At 39.8% G+C, this 13,854-nt stretch overlaps 1 long non-coding RNA gene across 1 annotated transcript; it reads left to right on the plus strand.

Annotated features, from left to right (window-relative positions):
* The first annotated feature begins 6,417 nt into the window (after nucleotides 1-6,417).
* LOC106730833 lies at nucleotides 6,418-13,216 on the plus strand. Its single transcript, XR_004317927.1, has 7 exons — nucleotides 6,418-6,540; nucleotides 7,040-7,176; nucleotides 8,449-8,542; nucleotides 10,640-10,750; nucleotides 11,705-11,806; nucleotides 12,007-12,045; nucleotides 13,041-13,216. It is a non-coding gene; the product is annotated as an uncharacterized LOC106730833 (long non-coding RNA).
* Nucleotides 13,217-13,854: the final 638 nt, after the last annotated feature.

Here is a 13,854-nt window from a genome sequence, read left to right on the forward strand (position 1 = left end):
CTGCTAATAAAAAAAAATCAGTGGATCAGTGATGAAATCAAAAAACAAATTAAAACACACTTTGAGACAAAAGTCAACATAAACAGAACGACAAAAAATCTACGGAATGCAACAAAAGCAGTCATAAGAGGAAAGTTCACAGAGATACAACCCTTCCTGAAAAAGGAGCAATCTGAAACAAACAACCTGACTTATCACCTGCAAGAATTAGGAAGAAAAAAAAAGCAAACAAAACCATAAGTCAGCAGAAGGAAGGAAATAATAAAGATCAAGGAGGAAATACATCAAATAGTGATTTAAAAAATCAATCAAACCAAGAGCTGGTTTTTTGAAAGAGAAAATAAAATTGACAAACCTCTGGACAGGCTCACCAAGAAGAAAAGAGAGAACACACAAATAAACAAAATAAGGAAGGAAAATGGAGAAATTATACCAAATATCACAGAAATACAAAATATCCTAAGAGAATACTATGAAAAACTGTATGGAAACAAATCAGGTAACACAGAAGAAGTTTCTTGAAACACAGAGTCCACCAAAACTGAATCAAGGAAAAACCGACCACTTGAACAGACAGATCAACTGAAATGAAATAGAATTTGTAATAAAAAAGTCCCTGCAAACAAAACTCCAGGACCAGATGGCTTCACTGGGGAATTCAGGCTTCACTGGGGAATTCAACCAAATATACAAAGAATTCAAACCAGTCCTTCTCAAACTCTTCCCCCCCCCCCCAAAAAAGTGGTATATTTATACAATGGAATACTACTCTGCCATAGGAGAAAATAAAATTACACCATTTGCAGCAGCACAGATGGACCTAGAGATGGTCATTATATGTGAAACCAGAAATAGAAAAAAATTACCATATGACATCACCATGTGAAATCAAAAACCAAAAAACAAAAAACAAAAGGTACACTATGAACTTATCTACAAAACAGAAACAGACTTTCTTTTCTTTTTAATATTTTTTATTGAGTTATCATTCTGTTACAATGCTGTGTCAAATTCCAGAGAAGAGCACAATGTTTATATTCATATATATATTATATATTCATTGTCAATTTTTTTCTCTGTGAGCTACTATAGTATCTTCCATATATTTCCCTGTGCTATACAGTATAATCTTGTTTATCTATTCTGCACTTTTAAATCCTAATCTCTCACTTCCTACCTCTCACCCCCTTGGCAATCGCAAGTTTGTATCCTATGTCTATGAGTCTGTTTCTGATTTGTATTTATGTTTTGTTGTTATTTATTTATTTAGATTCCACATAATGAGCTATCTCATATGGTATTTTTGATTTTCAAACTTAGTAAATGATCTTATAGTTACTGGGGAAAGGGGCTGGGAGGGGATACATTTGGGAGTTTTGATATTTAAAAATCTCAGCCACCACATATAAAGATTTTTTTTAGATTTCTTTTGTATAGCACAGGGAACTATACTCAACATCTTGTTATAGTCTTTAATGAAGAAAATATGAAAATGAATATATGTATGTATATACAAGACTCTGACATTGTGCTGTACGCCAGAAATTGACACAGTGTAATTGACTGTACTTCAATAAAACTATTGAACACATGAGTAAATAAAATAGAGACACTAATCTGCATGTACTAGGTGCCAAATAATTATTGAATAAAATAATAAGGAAATAATTAGATTCAAAAATACTAAAAACAAAAAGAATGATGAAACCAAATTTCTACTGTCTCATATATATTAAAGAAATTCAATCTGTCATCATAAAATTGTGCTTAAAGAATCTGCAGATCCACAAGATTTTCCAAGTGAAAACTATCAAACACTCCAAGAAGATATAACTAAACTCAGACAAAGACCTCAACAGACATATAATCGAGATTTCATATTGAAATACTTCATATCACAACCTGCTCATTAATGTCCAGATAGAATTAATACGTATTTTCAAGAGATTGGTATAAAAGTCTACATTTGACAAAACCATGCATTTTCATTAATGCACAAACATACTAACTTATCAGAGAGCAACCTTTGTTTCATACATATATCAGAATAAAAATATCAAGAGAATCATTTATTCATCTCAGGTAGTCATATTTTTAGAGATTATTCATATGTTGATTCAGAGACTTCTAAATCACGAACTTAATTTCTTCCACTCCCAACAATAAATGTGTCCAGGTACAAGATTGCTAGATTTATTTCTGTATGTTTCAACATGATTTCTATACATGGAAATACCTTACAAAGGGCATACACCTTTAGAATATTGATAGAAACAATAGAAAGGACCTTCCAAAACACCTTTTTACCTTCTGTTCCCACACACTCCTATCCCAGATACACACTCAACTCATTCTTCTAACTCTCCTTAGAGCTTCACTATAAACCCTTCATTTTGAAAATTTCATCTCCTTCCAAAAAAAGGACTCAGATACATTCCATGGTCCTAACCTTGCTTTATTTTTCATCCTAGAACTTAGAAACAGGTGACATATTTGGCAAGACTGAGGAGCTTGCTTATCTTCTGTCTCTTTCACAGGGAGATAACCTCACTGGATCCTAAATACAGTCTATCTGGTTCCTGATGGATTTTGAGACTTGGGTGAGGTTCGCACATGACAGGTGCTAAATCCATATTAACTGAACGCAGACCAAACAATGGACACTACTTAACTCACAGAACACACTGTGCTTTTAATGTATATGTGGATAAAAGTTTCTTGGATATTGGCTGATACCACTTCCATTCGACTAAGTTCCCAGAAAATAAAAGGAAACACATTAATCCACAGAGGACTGAGACTTTTCTCTGACTGTGTGCACACACCTTGAGAAGGACTGGTCTGGAATCCACTGTTCTTCACATTGGCTTTTGATTCCAAGATAACCTTAGCTAACCCTCACTTATTACTTAGAGCAGGGTGGACGCATGGGGAAAATAATCCTATTTAATTCACAATAAACATTATGATCACGGATTATGTCCAGAGACGAGCAGATAGAAATATATCTCAGAAATAGTGTCCATCATTCACTAAAATACACATACATGCTGAAATGGAAACAATGAACTAACAAACACCAACTGACCAATACCAAGACAGGGACAGCAAGTCAAAGGTAAATTGAGGAAAGAGACAATGGGGACCTTTTCTCCTGGAAGCTGCCTTCTCTGACATTTGCAGGATATGACATTTAGTCCTGTTCAAATCTTTTTGCACGCTGAAAACTTCCCAGAACTTTCCAGAAGATGGAGCATGTAAGTTTTCTTGTTTTTTAACTGTCTAATTTCTTCAACAATGGATGAGTTTGAAGGATTTTCAAAGATAATGACTGAAAAAAAAAAAGGCGAGTCAGAAAATTTGAAATTAGATGTAGACATCGCCTCTGCCATTCACATTAAGTGTTTAGCTCTCCTTTGCTGACGCTGCTTAACATCTCAAAGTGTTTCTAAACCCCTTGACTTTTCATGGAAATATGGTGATCCTTTCCTGAGACAGACTACAGAGGTCCCTCAAAGCTATGGTGAAATGTACAACCTGGGTAATTACGTAACGCCATAATCCCTATTCTCCGTAAATTGGTTTGAAAGTGTGAACCTCCTTCATTTCTACACCACCTCTGTTATTCAGCATCCCATACCTGTGTTTCCCTTTCTTCATGCATTTTGAGTACAACTATCCTAGACGGGGGATGCTGTCCAACACTGACTTTCTTCCAAACATACATGAGTCAGTCCCACCAAACCTTCTAGCTCCTTGCTTCTTTCGCCAAGGAACTCTGGTGAAAACAATCCTTTCTATTTCACCCATACACCTTTGAGTGTAACTGAATGATCCCTGCACATGGCCCTGGACTGTAGTTCATTATACTGTCCTTAAGGGTTTCTTTTCACCAAATTTCGCTATTACATTCATCGTTTCCCACATGTGCCCATCAGGAACAGAAATCCCCGGGGACACAAACTAATTCACTCACCAGTCCTGGGCACTGGGGATGCAGCCGACTCCAAAGACCAAAGATTATGACATTATGGAAGTGGCTCTTTAATAGATGAAGACTGCTTATGAAAAGAAAAACGTGCTCATAAAGTGGGAAGCAGAAAGGTGTTAGGGATTTACTACACTGTGGGCAGGAGTAAGCAGAAAACCACCCAAGTCAGCACAAATCCAGAGGGAGAGAGGGAGATTTAGAAGAGATCGACCAAGGGGACCAGGGCCCTGAGAAAATCTTGACACAGGGCAAGCTTTGGGAAGAGGGCCCAACAGTCTTCTGCTGAGAAGTGTGCTGTGAGACAAGGAGAAATGCCCTGTCCTGGTGTGCTGGGTAGAGGGGCGGATGTCCAGTCACAAGACTGAACACCCTAGATCTGGACCAACATCATCAATAAAACACACTTGGGATTTCTGAGCTACTCCTCATTTGAGGGACACTGCAGAAGAGAATTTCACCAGGATCAGATCTCAAAAATTGGGCATGTGGTGAATTACATCAAGTCAGATTCTAAGTTCATTGGTATCACGGTTCAGAATCCTTGAGGGAGTGAGGTGTGTCTACTGTAGAGTCTCGAACTGTTCCTTGCAATATTTAGAGAGGAATTATGGAATTTAAGATGTAAAAACAATGACCACAGAGAGAAGAGAAAAAGAAGACATAATTTAGTTTATAAACTGGGAGGTGGGGTACAGAGTTCTAGAAACCTGGACAAATTTGAGAAGAAAGACCAGAGGCATCTACAGAGGATGGGTTACCAACATTAGGGGGTCAAGAGCTTCATGTTTGTGTAGGATGGTTCCTTTACTGTCTGTCACACTGCTAAAACACATCGTGACTGACATGAATTCAAGACAAGGATTAAAGGTCATGTGATTTTTGTAGGTCTAAAATAACAGGATAAACAGGATCCAAAGAACAAGTTGCCACAAAAATCTCTGAGAGTGACTACTGTTTAATTTCCCCTTGACTGACACTTAGAAACCTCTTTCTAAGATGGGATCCCCTGGGTGTATATCGCCAGGGAATATATGTTGCCAGGATTGAAAAAAAAAAAAACCTGGTAACGTTGGGGTGAAACAGGCAGAGCTTGAGGGATTGAGACAGGTGGATGAGGGTGTTAGCTGGGATCATGACCCTGCTCAGAATTATCCTAATCAGAGAGGTAAGAGAACAAATTCTAAGACATTCTTTCTGCAACATGAAAACCTTCCCTCCCATAGACTTCACAATGGAACACTGGATAGACCAATATACAGAGGAGTCTGTGAAAAAAAGAGAAAATATGATATTGGGACCAAAACAAATGAGAAAAGACCACAGTGAATGAACAGCAGTGGTCTTTGTGAGCAGGAAGACAAGAGTCAGAGAGAAGACAGAGGCTGAAGACCACTTTCAATCCCACTCTCCTCAAAGGTCAGATAAAAAAGACACAAATGCTGAGGCTGTGTGTCCCGGGAGCAGCTGGGACACAGTCAGGTCACTGGGTGATCTCACTCAGATGGAGTGGGACATGATCCAACTACCATTTCTATAGTCAGAATGAAATATAACTGAGAATTTATCTGATGAAACACTAGAAAAGAAAATGATTATGAATAAAAATTTGAGGAAAACAAACAAACAAAAAGTGTTCCTTGCCTGTTCCAGTGTCCTTGAAAATAACCAGAGGTACAAAGAATGGAAGTTTGCTTTTTCGTTTCAAATTTGTAAAAATTATAAGAACTGCAGTCACACATGCACGCTTACCTGGAGGAACAACTGAGTCAATGGGTAAATAACATGTTAAAGAAAAGATTGTAATAAAAGCTTTGGAAAATAGACCAATGACAATGAAGTGCTGAAGTGCCTTCCTCACTAGAGGTAGTTGGGCATCGGCATGAAAGTTCCTCTTAGTGAAAAGGATGACAGAGCCTGGTCTGGGGAAGAGACACGTGTTTGTGCTGATCTGTTCCTCCCCTCAGGGATTGGAGACTTTCCTAAGGTCTCTTAGGGAATCACTGTAATCTTGTTATACTGAACAGCAGCATCTTTAGTTTGACAAAGTATGCTTAAACATATCCCCTCAATGCTAAAGAAACAACATTCTATTTGCGGAAATGTATCTTGGACTTATCCCATTCTGCAACTCAGGATATAAAAGAAAATAAGTATCACTGTCCTTGAAACATCTCAGATGTACTATGATTTCTCACTTACCCTAAAGGTCAAGTGTCAGGATCAACTTCAGCTTCTCTTAAAACCAATCTCAAATAAACACAGTGAATGTCCGGAAAAGCTCCTCCCTGCCAACCAGGATATCCGAACAAAACGTCTATGTAACCAGATCTTGGATTAACAACCATTGGTTCGTTATGGGTCAGAACACCAGAGGGATCCTATAAAAAGAGGCACATTCAAGTTTTCTCCATCAACTGACACACAGCATGCACAGCTTCTCCAACAGCACAACTTGAAGAACAAACACAATGAAGATTCTCTTCCTGATTCTTGTACTTGGTGTGCTTTGAACCGCCCAAGAAACTTCAGATGTGGAGGTTGTATCTAAGGTACCTGGGATGGGCTCATCCGGGAGGAGGTCGTATATCTGTAAGTGTGCGTGTGTGTGTGTGTGTGTGTGTGTGTACTTTTGGATTGTGATTATGTGTTTTGATGTTTCTGTGAACGTCACCTGGGCACCTAGCTCCAACTCAGAACTGCTCCTCTCACAGGCACCTGCACTTCTATACTGCCTCCGTCTTCTTTCCACCACCTATTCCTGGGCTCTCCTGCATCTTTACTGCTCTTGTACAAGTGAAGGGGGTCACCCCAAAACGGGTCCCACTTGAAATCTTTCATTTCATGGGGGGTAAATGGTCTCTGAATGACCTAAACTCCATGATTTCCCTTTGACTTGGGTTTTCACATTCTTTTATGAATCCTGCTTTGTCCATGCAAAGTACGTAGTAATCTGTGCTGATGTGCAGAAGTGAAGGGACAGTCGTGATGGATGATGCTGGACACAATGAAAAGATATGAACTACATTTACTAAGGAATTCTGCTTTCAGAATTCAGTATGGAAACCCATTTATGTCACAGCCAGTGACACAGAGAACACCAGTGAGAAGTGCCCATGCAAAACTTTCATCTGTGAGGTTGAAATAGACGATGAAGCAGGCACAATCACCTTCACGATTTTTGAGAGGTAAGTAAAGATAACACAAAGGGAAAACTCACATAAATCTCACATAAATCCCCAACCCTGAGAAAAGGCCTGGCCTCCACACTTGCTGAGAAATACCTTGGTTAGGTGGAACACTGCAACTCCTGCGGTTGTGAGTATTAGAAGCGTCTCTGGAATTTCTGAGTCAGGTCCAGGATCAGCCTCTAGAGAACATCCTGGAGCCTTTCCTTAGAGGGAAGGTCACAGATGCTCCACTGGAGCCAAATCTTAAAGGAAAGAAGCACCAATGTACCAGGAAATAGAGGGCCCTGTCTTCCAACCCTTCAGTCCTAGGGCCTTGAGTCCACGTCCAACTTGTAGGACATGCTTACCCCTGAGCCCCAGAGGATGTGGGCACGTGGGTGACAAAGTGGCCTCGACCGTGAAGGGCTGCCTCTCAGCGATTTACAATCATCACTAAAGGTATTAAGGTCGCCACAGCTCCCAGTGCTGCTCAGGGAATGTTCTCCACGTGGCAGGGGTTTTACTAGGAACATGCAAACTCAGATAGATATTTTGAAGAATAAAAGTATTAAGAAGTCGACTAAGAGCTTTAACTTTTGAGAGATTGTTTTAAACAAATATATATACTTGACTGTGTATTATATATATTTGATAGCTTACATATAACCAAATTATACCCACACACGTACATACCGTATCCCAGTAAACATACCTGTCAGCTGTCACACAGTTTAACACCATACTATCTTCCTGTTTATTATTTCCGTAACTTTGAATAGTCTATGTTTAACTGACTGTTCATGAAGTCACACTTTTTGACACACATACATATGATTTTCAATGTTTCATTCTCTTACAGGGTTTTGATAGAAGAGTTTGTGTTTTGGATACACTTAAACATGTTTGTCTTTTTTTGTTGTTCTTTGATTATATTCTGTAAAAACTATTGGCCAGGGTTGTGACACAACTAAAATGTGTGTTGATAGTTATCAGTTTCAAGAAAAGCCTTTTTACTTTTCTTTCTCCAAATTCTAGATTTATTTATGTTCTTTAGGCTTTAAACACGATCTCTTTGGTTTCTAAAGTTTATCTTGTGAACTACTGCTCAGATTTTATGTATAACCAGGCATTCAGGCCACCGGACAGTTACTTGATCTTAGAGGACTTCTCTTTTGAATGTGACCTTGTTTACAGGCACAAAGGTGATAGGTGACATAGGGACTTGGGAGGGTTAAACAAAAAAAAAAATCCTAATTAAATGTTAAATTGTTCATTATTTTTAAACACCAGTTTGAATATGTTTTGCCTTCAAGTTTCAATGGAAAAAGCACACAAACAATTATCAAGGAAACAAAGCAAGAAGACGGTGTTTATCCTGCCGGAGGTAAGTGTGACAGTTTTATGTGAAAAAGCATATTAGGGTTGGAATCTTGGCCACAAGTTCTTTCAAGAACTGCGTATTTTATAATTTTAGCTCTACCACAGAGAAGAGGTGTGACCAGACAGGCACTAGGCCCTAAATTTTCCAGGCACTATTTTGTCACGAGCAAAGGCTTAAGTCACATGACTTGGATGGCCCCTCTCAATCTTGAGCGTAGCCAGTGACAGACTAACCACGTGGACATAGAACTCTTATGTCAGGAGGTTCTCAGGTGCAGGAAACTATTTCTAGGTTCTTTAAAACCACCCTAGGAACTACTGTCTCAAGGGTCTTTCTTGATGTTAAGACATCAAATTCATTCTGCAAAATATGCTTTTTGAAGACAATCTTAGAACATGATAATCCATTCCTATATAGCCAAGGACTTTACAGCCACGAAACAGTCATTTCAAACACCAAGCATATTGCTTCATAAATACAGTTTCTGTTCAAAGCAATGGGGTTGGTGGTTAAGATTTAACTCTCTAAGTTCTATCTAATGTCCCTAAACAGCATTCCTAAATTTAAATGGTCTATGGGGTACATAATTGGTGAAGATTTAAATAAATCAATATGAGGTCCTAACCCTTGTGTAATTGAAAAAATAGCACAGGGGTTGTTCAATGAACACAAATACGTAAAATGTATGCTGGAAACACTTCCTTATATTTTCATAAATAGCTTTTTATATCAGGAGATTTAAATGGGTGTTTTTATTTTTTATTCCCCTATTATCATTCTCCTTTGGCTGAATCATTCCTGCCTTTACGACTCTTCCTTTAAATGTCTCCATTTTGGGGAATCTTTTCTACCTGGATGTTGACAGGGCAACTTAAGAAGGGAGAGAAAGGAACAGCTGGCCTGTTCTACAGTCTTTGGGAACTAGAGGTTGCAGCCTCCCAGCGTTGTTCTGGGGACGTGACGTGCAGCCACGGCCAGGACAGCAGCAGCGGCGCCTTGGCCACAACAGGGGGCCTGGGAGATGCGCTCTCACTGTCTCCTTCATCTTGAAAACGTGTACATCCCATTGTGAGATTGTGTGGAAACCCTCCTCTGCAAAACGATCGGGTATCACACAGGTGGGGACTGAGAATCTGAAGAGATGCATAAATGCTTATTTAAATGCTCCCAGTGGAACCGAAGGTTCATGGCCTTGGAGTGGCCTTGGGCAAGACACAAAGACTCGGCTGAAACTCTGAAGCTGTGCTGGCTGTTACTTAGTCATTGCTCTGGCAGTCACACGATGTTCCAGTGCTCCAGAGAGTGGGTAATGCTGTTTTTGTGTTTTGGGGACACAGCTGGGCAGTTTTAAATCAGATCTGGATGAGTGATTCCAATAAGGTGTCAGGAGGGCTAGAAGGGAGAATGGATTGAGAGGTAACACAGAGTACATCAGTGCTGCTTCATCTGAAGAGAAAGTGGCAGGTGGACGGACGGAGCCGGAGGGGTCAGGTGCACCCCTCCACGGGGTGTGAGTTTAGTGTGAGGTGGTCACTTCCTCTATATACTGGCAAATAAACCTGTCCTAACACTGACCGACACAAGCGTCCTCTGCACATCTGTGACGTCACACAGTGAGAGTGCAGGGCAGAAGAAATGCATTCATTCTTACACAGTGTGCAGAAGGTGGTTGCTACAGGGCAGCACTCTTAACAACCAGTGATGAATAGTCAGCTGCTTTTGGTCACCGAGAGAAATCAATTCCATTCCTGGGATAAAAAAACATATATACAGAGTTCTTGAACTTGCATGTGGTAATATGCACATGTGGTTAAAACATAAACAAACATGTTAACTGCTGTAGAAAACATGTTCTAGGAAACATGCTAGTAATTCTGCAAGGTGTGACCAGGTGAACTGTATGAGAGGGTGGTGATAAGGAGGGTCTTCCCCACTTTCCCTGTCACTGTAACCAAGTGTAGTGGTTACTACTGATGGAGTGACACACGGACCACCACAGGCATGACTGTGGGTAGTAATCCACTAAATGTGTCATGATGATGCTAACGCACAACCAATAAAAACGTGTAACTATACATGTCTTTTCTTGTTCCCTCACAGATGACTGTATAAAAGAATTGCAAACTATTCAACTATCTGACGATGTCCTGATAGTAATTATTGTCAAGGTGGATGCAGCAGGCAACGAGAGCAAAGTGCTCGAAGTGCTTGGTATGTATCACATCCTAACATCCCCATGGTCAGTGCCTGTTAACACTTCCACTGTCAGCATTTTTATTCAGAAAGTCACCAGGTGTGCATATGACTCACTGCCCGTTGACAAGGCCTAGGTCGTTGTGTGCATTAAGATCCAGAAATGTGATCTACGATGAAACAAAGGTAAAAAGACGAGCTGGGAGCAGTGGGAAGTAACAGATCATCTGACCTTTCAAAATAAGTACCATGTGTTAAAATTGAAAGAAAGAATTCTGAAAATTCACTTGTTTTAAAAATAGTATCTGAAATTGCCAACTAACCTTAAGGCATGGCTATGATCTGACTGACCTCAGTCACTTCATTTTACACTACTTCCCAATGCATTCTAAGGCCTGGAACTGAAGTTCATAAAATAATTCTTCATCCTGTTCAATTTCTCTCATGTCATGTTCTGAAGAACGCAGACATCAGCACAGGTGACCACGTAGACTCACTGACAGGTGTGCTGTAGTCCCTGTGACAACAGGTGACTATTTCAAAAGTGCACTATGGAGAACTGTGGTTTGATTAAAGAATAAATCATCTCCCATGACTATGTGTAACATGGTCAATATGTCTAAAGGAGGTCAGAACACGTTTCCAGAATATTTTCTCCAGAATGAGGCTTGAATGTCAGATAGAGTTTCCAAGAAGCTGATAAATAAGCAGATAATTTCCATATTTGTGATGAATCAGAAGTTAGATTCACAGAGGTCCTCAGGAGTCTTTGCAGCCTTGGTGCTGATGCTGGAGAGAATGTTGTTAGAGTCACACAAGGTTTCATTCTGAAGACGTCTGTGTCTATTTGAGACTCTGTTAAACTTGTATGAAGTGAACATATGATTTGCACGTACAATTTCTTATACCGTGCTCAGAAATTTTCAAGGATTCTAATGGTCACGATTCTGCTTTATGCATTACGATTTTCAGCCAAAGTATGTGATACAACAGACGAAGTCTTACAGAAGATCAAGGAGCTGCTGAAGGAGAAGGGGATATCAGAAAACAATCTTCAGAAAGTCCTCTGCCTTGGTAATAAAACTACACTTTATCCTGAATACATCATTCATGTGGGATGTAAATAGGCTGTCTGGAAACAACTTGATTTGTTTAAATTTTCTTCCATAAAGAATCTGTTATAAAACCCATAACTGAAAAAAGAAAACTTTCGGAATGTTGGGAAATTGTAATGCTCGGCTATTCTTTTATTCTTGTCTTTGATTTTCCCCCAGATGTCTGTTTAATAAAAGAAGATGCTGCCAAAACCAACTGTAAGTTAAAATGAACTCTTGTTACTGCTGTTCCAGCAAATAAATCAGGAAAGACATTCTGTGACTTAATATCAACCAAATTTTGTAGGTTACTATGTCTTTTGCCTCACTCATTGAAATTATGTCACTACACAATTTTTTCTCTTACACTGAGGGGTTTTCACATCTTTTGAGTCTTATTAAATTACATATTAATGATTGGCCATTTAATTGTGTGCAATTTTGTTGAGAAATCACCACCATGCAGGCTTTATGCAGATGACAGACCTTAGAGAGAAGCAGGAATTGCCAGAAATTAATGAAAACTAATTAATTTCCCCATCAATCCTGAGCTGGTGTATCTTCATACACATCCTGAACCAGGAGAACTGGGCTGACAGTTGCAGAAGCTACGTTTAACTGCACACAAATGAGATTGCCCCACTGAAGACCTTCCAACCACACTGTCTGAAACACAGCTTTGTTTTATATTCCTCTTTAGAGGCTGATTTTGCTAAAGTGGGATGTTTAAGGTTTCTAGAAGAAGATAGCCCAGGAAAAGGACCTGGAATGAGGCTAACTTGTGGCTTTATTTATTTATTTATTTTTTAGGAACAGAGAGAGGAAAAAGCCAGACAGTAATAGTAGCTTCCAAATGATTATAATTCTGAAGCCACCAAAGGCAAAATTTAAAAATTAGAAAAGCGTAACTCAATCAGAGATCCTGCCAAACATTTTTTGATGAATCATTCCACGACCATGCATCAGGAAATCACAAGACCCCTAGAATCAATCCTACCCAGGAGAGGTCCCGCCATATGTAAATACTTGGGGCAATTCCCAATGGATGCCCACACATCAGAGATGTGGGGAGACTAACTTCCACATGGAATCTGCCCACAGGATTCACTAACAGCTCCTCTGACTCCAGACATGCTACTCCCTGAGGCTGAGAACCTGTCACCTGTTAAGACAGTCAACTCAACTAACCCCTGTCCTGTTTTGTTCACCTACAGAACATGTCACAGAGAACCTGGCACGGCATCTTCTCCATGGAATCAGGATCAACAATATGGAGACAACATTCCTGGTTCCCGCATAACATCATTTCTCTCTCTCCCCAAAGTCACACTTCCTTTCCCATTTCTTCTCTCCTGCTCAGCGTTCGTATCCTCTTTGGTGGTATTTGATTTCTGACAGATTAAATAAATTGATTTAGTAAGTACTCTGTGCATGTGTATCTTTGCAGAAAGTCACCTAATTTAAAACTCACCAACAGCCACATTAAACATCCAGGAAAATGGGCCTTTAATAGGACAGATGTCTCGCCAGAGACAAGTCTGATGAGGGTTAAACAGAGATGTCCTCAGGGTGTCCTGGTCAGAGGGAGAAAAAAGAAGTACACCATCATGGGAATGGAAGAGGACTATGTTCTCTTTATTGTAGTGGGATGGGGCACTGTGGTCAAAAAAAGAGTCCTCACAGGGCACCTTTATTCATTGTGGGGAAAGAAACGTGTGTGGGACTCACTCAAATACATGCAGGGGAAGTGTGAGATGCCATATCCATAACTGAGGGGATGTGCCTTTTCCGATAGCACAGCATGTCTCAAATTCAGTAAAAGGACCAGTAATTATTACTGATGGGTCACTAGTCATCCAAGACGGGCAGCAGCTGAGACATGGTCCCTCCATAGCACCATTAAGTCAGCCGAGTCCTTATAGGAAGAAGGCGACTGAGAGCTCAGGTGGGAAGTTGTAATGTCAGACACAGAACACAGGATCTGAAGACAGGATTCTTTCCTCTATGCTTCCAAAAGCAAGAGACACA

Source organism: Camelus ferus, chromosome X (assembly GCF_009834535.1).
Source record: "Camelus ferus isolate YT-003-E chromosome X, BCGSAC_Cfer_1.0, whole genome shotgun sequence".
NCBI lineage: Eukaryota > Metazoa > Chordata > Mammalia > Artiodactyla > Camelidae > Camelus > Camelus ferus.